Genomic DNA, 6000 nt, shown 5'->3' with positions numbered 1-6000 from the left:
AAAACTGCCACTGGAAGTTCGAGAGGGATTGCATTGAATGTGTAGATTGCCTTGGGTAGTATAGTCATTTTACAATATTGAGTCTTCCAATCCAAAAAAAACGGTATATTTTTCCATCTCTTTATGCCCTCTTCAATTTCTTTCATCAGTGTCTTATAGTTTTCCGAGTACAGGTCTTTTTCCTCCTTAGGTACGTTTATTCCTAGGTATTTTATTCTTTTTGATGCCATTAAATGGGATTATTTAACGGTAAATGGGATTATTTCCTTAATTTCTCTTTCTGCTAGTTTGTTGTTAGTGTATAGACATGCAACAGATTTCTGTATATGAACTTTGTATCCTGCAGCTTGACCGAAATCATTGACGAGCTCTAGTAGTTTTCTGGTCCAGGATGCTGGAAGTCCTGTCAGCCAGCACAAACGGAAACCTCGAGCTGCCACCAGCAGCCGAGGGGAGCGGGGTGGGTGAGCATCTCTCAGGAGTCTCCAGGGGCAGCTGGAATATGCAGTCCAGAGAGGAAAGCGGGGGGCCCAGGGATTCGGCTATTGGCGTGGGAGCACACGGCCACAATGCTGACAGCTGAGGAGGCGCCCGAGAGTGTTTGCGAGTTCCCAGACATTCTAAAGTGGAACTCGGCTTTTCAGTGGTCCTGGGGCATTGCCCAGTCACGTGGGCGCTGAGTACCACTTACATCTATGCAAAATGCACTGTGATTTCTGTGTAGCTCACCCGAGCTGTCTCTGGAGACAGTTAACTCAGGTGGCGTTTCAGCCCACGGTTTGCAAGAATCGACAAGGAAGGCCACCCTTTGCTGGTGATGGAAGGCTTCCTGCACGTAGCCAAGGGCCACTGATGGACCATTGCTTAAGCTCCTTAGATTCAAACTTGCTGTGAGACAGCATGCTTCTCCGTAACCACAGTAGCTGTGAGTTAAGTGTCAGGTGCCTTGCCTCCTGCTGTATGTCCCCCTGAGTCCTCAGGACCCCACGAAGCACGTGCTCCTACGAGTATCCTCGTGGGGAAGCAGAGGCTCCGAGGGTGTGAGCCAGGCAGCTGGGGGATCAGCAGGGCTGTGGGTCCGGCCTTGGCATCTTCTGGCAGAGCCCTCGCTCTCACCCACTGGGCCGGGCACCTGGGCCCTGGGCTGGTGACATATTGGGTTTGGAGGCGTTTCTGGTTCATGGAAATCTCAGGAAGATCCTCAAGCCTGTGACCAGAGTAGGGGGGTGGGGCATCAGTGTAGGTGGCGGCGCACGTGGGGAGAACGTGCCAGACGGGTGGTTGTGCAAGGCCGCCTGTCTGATGCTCGAGCAGCAAGCCCCAGAGCAGGATGGCAGCACTCACGGCCTGTGCGCAAACCCAGACGGGGGTCCCGTGGACGGCGGTCAGCGGAAAGTGAGCTGCACTGTGGGTGAAGGCCCAGGGCGACCGCCCCGTCCCGGGTGACAGGAGACTAGGCGTGCAGAGCGGGACCAGCCTGGGGTGGACACGTGCAGGCTCAGGAGCCGCAGGGGACGGCGGCCTGTCCTCCTCTGTCCCCAGGAGCTCACCCATCACCTCTGCAGCCCCTGCCCTGGACCTCCTGCAGACCGATGGCAGGGCGTGGAGAGGGTCTCCGTGGAGGACCGGCTGCCCGGCCTGTGACGGTGCCAAAAGGGCAGGGTGCCTGCGCCCTTGACCGTGGACCCCGTCCCGGACGTTGCTCGTGCTTGAAAGCATGGGTGCTGTGCAGGGCCCTGAAGGCCAGTGGACACAGAGGAGGAGCTCTGACCTCGTGGGTCACACGTGGGTCCGTGCACGTCGGCCTGGCCCGGGGGCTCCGGGACCAGAAGGCCGTGCCCGGTTTGCACGAGGGCTCGGCCTGTGGCTCTGCACCCGTGCACGGGTGTCATCGTGCCCCCTGCGGTGACGGGCGTGAAGCAGGAGGCTGACGTGCTGACGGGCCTGCCCTGTATGATGTCACTTCCTGGCTGGGCTGTGATGTCACCCCCGAGCAACCGGAGCACTTTTGTGAGGGGCTGAGCGGGAGTGTGAGCCCAGGGTGCTGCCGGCCGCGCTGCACTGTCCCGTTTACGTGCAGGAGGGACACGCCGCCCTCCGCATGGCTGAGGACGAGAAGGGCCCCTGTTTAAGAGAGGCTGCCCGCACCTCCTCGTGAGGATGAAGGGGAGAGTGCGCACTAAACCTGCATCCTGGAAGGTGGACGGCAAGCCGGCAGCCCTGGGGTACCTCCCGGCGCCCAGCGCCTCGGAGCCGCAGGACGGCCTCCCACTCTATCCTGAGGACATCCAGGGGACCCCGAGCGACCCGGAACTCGACCATGCAGCCGCCCTGGCCAGGACTGACTCTGTCCCTCCGGCCCCTCCTCGGACAGCAGCCGAGCCCCCTGCGCCGGATCCCGACGCGCAGGCTCTGGTCCCTCTAGGCCCTGGCCTGGCAGAGGTGGCCCAGCCCGCCGAGGTCCCCTGGCTCTGCTTCGCCTGGCCTCCCGCCCAGATGAGTCCTCCCTGGCCCGTGCTGGGCCTGGCCGCCGCGCCCCCCCAGCTCCTCAGCCTGCCCCCGCGCGTGGCTCCCGGTGGCTGCGCCGCTGCCTCTTGCGCCCCCTGGATGCCCGAGGTGGCCGCCAGGCCTGCCGCCTCCCTGACCTTGATCCCTCGGCCCCTGAGCCCCTTCTGCTACTACTGCGTGGGCTCCCGCTGTTTCAGGGAATACCCGGCCCCTCCGGGCGGGCCCACAGAGGACCCTGACCAGGCAGACCCTGCAGACACACGGAGGTGGTAACGCGGTCACAACCTTGCAGGGCAATAAAGAGCACGGGGACATGAGAGCGATGTTCCGCCCAACACGTGTTTGGCGCCTCCGTCCTGGGCCCGGCTGAGCAGTTGAGTCCCCTCAGCAGGAAACGATGACAGGGGACAGCCCACCCCCGGCACAGTGCGGGCACCTAGCAGACACCCGGTGAAGCCCCTCAGACGCCCTGCCTCCACTCACTAGAGAGACCCTTCAAGGGCTTGACAAGCACAAGGAAGGGCCTGGCATCCGCGGCTTCACGGTCGCGGGGACACCGTGTCCAGCAGGGTCTTGATTTGACAGATGAGAAGAGCTCAGGCCTCCCCGGGTCAGAGGCCTGAAAAGAGCCCTTACTGTCCTGAGACGCACAGGGGTGGAGGGGACGGTCCCCGCCAGGGGCCTGCGGGGGTTCAGTTTGGGGGTGCTCTCTGGTGTCTGGACAGCAGGACTGAGGTTTGCTTTGCACTGCGGGTCCTGCGTCTGGTGACATGTTCTTGGTTCTCTTTCCCTTGCCTTTTCGAGCTAAACACTTCAAGGGCGCCGTGCTCCAACACCCTCTGGTCGCTGGGGTGTCGAGCTTAGAGCGCGAGTCCTTGTGGACGAGCCCCCCTAAAGAGTGTTTGCCTTGAGGAGCAAAGGAAGTAAAGCTCCACGGTCATACTGTCGAGGTAAGAGCCCCGAGCTCAGCGGGAGGAGAGAGCACACACACCAGTCCACCAGAACCAGAAGACTGGGGGCTCCCTTCTTTGCACTTTGGCGGCAGGTAGAGCAGGCCCCCTGAGACGGGCACACTGGGCGGTGCAGGACAGGAGCGCCGTCACCCGGGTGCTGACCTGCAGGTGCCGCCCGGCCCGGGCTGCTCGCGCTTACATCCCGAGGCCCGCTGGTGCGCGCTCAGCCCCTTTCTAGGGTTCGTTGACTGCGGCACGCCTTCACTTTTTTTTTTTTTTAAAGAAAGGTTGTGACCAAATTAAAGGTTGTTGACCAAATTCTTTTTTTAATTTTTATTTATTTATTTATTTATGGCTGTGTTGGGTCTTCGTTTCTGTGCGAGGGCTTTCTCCAGTTGTGGCAAGTGGGAGCCACTCTTCATCGCGGTGCCCGGGCCTCTCTCTATCGTGGCCTCTCTTGTTGCGGAGCACGGGCTCCAGACGCGCAGGCTCAGTAGTTGTGGCTCACGGGCCCAGTTACTCCTCGGCATGTGGGATCTTCCCAGACCAGGGCTCGAATCCGTGTGCCCTGCATTGGCAGGCAGATTCTCAACCACTGCGCCACCAGGGAAGCCCACGCCTTCACTTTTAAGGAGTAGGTTGCTCTCCTCTTGGTCGTGGACTTGCGTAGGCCTCCTGACCTGGGACCACAGGGCGATGCTCCTATTTAAAAACCACTTTCCCGTTCACCTCAGCCCGTGGGGAACTTGCTTACGTGTAACTCTACAGAGAAAGGGGAGATTGTGCGGACTGTAATATCAAGCTATCTGCTTTTCACAAAGGCACCTTTTGATTTACGAAGTCCAGGCTGCCTGGCGTCAGTAAAGAGAGCAGCGGCGTACCTCACGCCAGCGCTGAGTCCCTCTAGACTTTGCACCGCGTGTCTGCGGACTGACGTTGGCTGAGCTCCCGCCCTCCTGGGCTGGGTAGAGGCAGCTGCCCAAGCTCCCGCAGGAGTAAAGGGGACGCGAGAAGGGGCTTCACAGGCTGACCTGTGACAGCCACATAGAGTCGCCGAACCACTCGTGCCCGGGCCACCAGAGGAGAGGCCGGGCTGGTCCCGAGCCCTGGGCTTGACTTCTGTTCCCAGGGCGTCCCAGGCGACAGTGTCTAGGACAGTGGAAAGGCTTCTCAACCGGAAAGGGTGGCTCAGAGAGAGAGAGGGCTGCGTCACAAGTGCTCCAGACTCTGTAAGGGTGACCCTGGAGGCCGAAACGGGCAGAGCCACGTGAGTCTGGCGATCGATGGCGGACTCACTTGCCACCAGCTCTGCCCGAGCCTCCTTCAGCCCCGTGGTCAGCCCGGGGCTGCCCGTCCACCAGCCGCGGCCTCGTCGCCCTCGCTGCCGGCTGTGCCGATACCAGCCGCGGCAGGGCCCCGAGGGCTCAGCACCACGCGGACACACACGTGACTGAGCCAGCTCGCACTGGTCAACGACGTACATTCTGGAAATGTGCTGGGTCCCCGCTTCGGGGGTGGGGGGCGGGCGTCCTGAGCCTGCGTCCCCACGAAGACAGTGAGCAGGGTCAGCGCCCAGTGATGTGTGCAGAGCACTGAAGGCCAGGGCGCGCCCCCAGCTCACAGCTGCTGCCTCCACGTGTGGGGGATGGGCTGGGGGACCTGGCCAGGCCTCTGTGGCTGTCACAGCGATAGGGCGACATCCCCTCCCAAACACTGCTAAGGAGGCGGCGGGGGGGGGAGCGGGAATTGCCTGGAGTTCCAGGGGTTAGGACTCGACGCGTTCACTGTGGTGGCCCGGGTTCAATCCCAGGTCGGGGAACTAAGATCCCCCAAGCCTTGCGGGGTGGCCAAAAACACAAAAAAGGAAAAAAAAAGGAGGGTTGGGGGAGCAGGGGAAGTAGACCCAAGGTACGAGGAATGATCCAACCACCAGCAGCCAGAGGAGCCGCGGGTCAGCCCGGGTGAGGGGTGGTCCCATCTGCCGCTCCTGTCTGTCACAATCCAACAGCTAGTGGACGTCAGGGGGGTCTCTTGAGCAACCCAACAGCAGTGCCCCAAAATGAACGATGCAAAAATGGACAGAAGGGAAGGAAGAAACAGGTGTACAATAGAAGTGGGAGACTTCAGTTCCCCCTGTGATGGATTCAAATGGATCCCCCAGCTCCCACCCCAACCATTAAATCCACCTGTTGCAGTGCTAATCCCAAGGTGAATGTGTTTGGAGATAGCACCCTTGGGGGAGTCAGTAAGGTTAAATGAGGTCATAAGGGTGGGACCCTAATTCCACAAGAGTGGTGTCCTTTGGAAAAGAGGAAGAGACAGGGAAGATCTCCCTCCCTCCCTCACCCTCTCTTCCTCCCTCCCACCCTCCCTCTCTCTCTCTCTCTCTTTCTCTCCCTCCCTCCCTCTCTCTCTCTCTCTCCGTACCTTCCTACCCCTCTCTTTTTCCCTCCCTCGCCCCCCCTTTCTCTCTCTCCCTCCCCCTCTCTCTGTCCTTCCCTGCCCCTCTCTATCTCTCTCCCTTCCCTGTATCTCCCTC

This window comes from Balaenoptera acutorostrata, chromosome X (assembly GCF_949987535.1).
Source record: "Balaenoptera acutorostrata chromosome X, mBalAcu1.1, whole genome shotgun sequence".
NCBI classification, from domain to species: domain Eukaryota; kingdom Metazoa; phylum Chordata; class Mammalia; order Artiodactyla; family Balaenopteridae; genus Balaenoptera; species Balaenoptera acutorostrata.
This window is presented reverse-complemented; position numbering follows the sequence as displayed.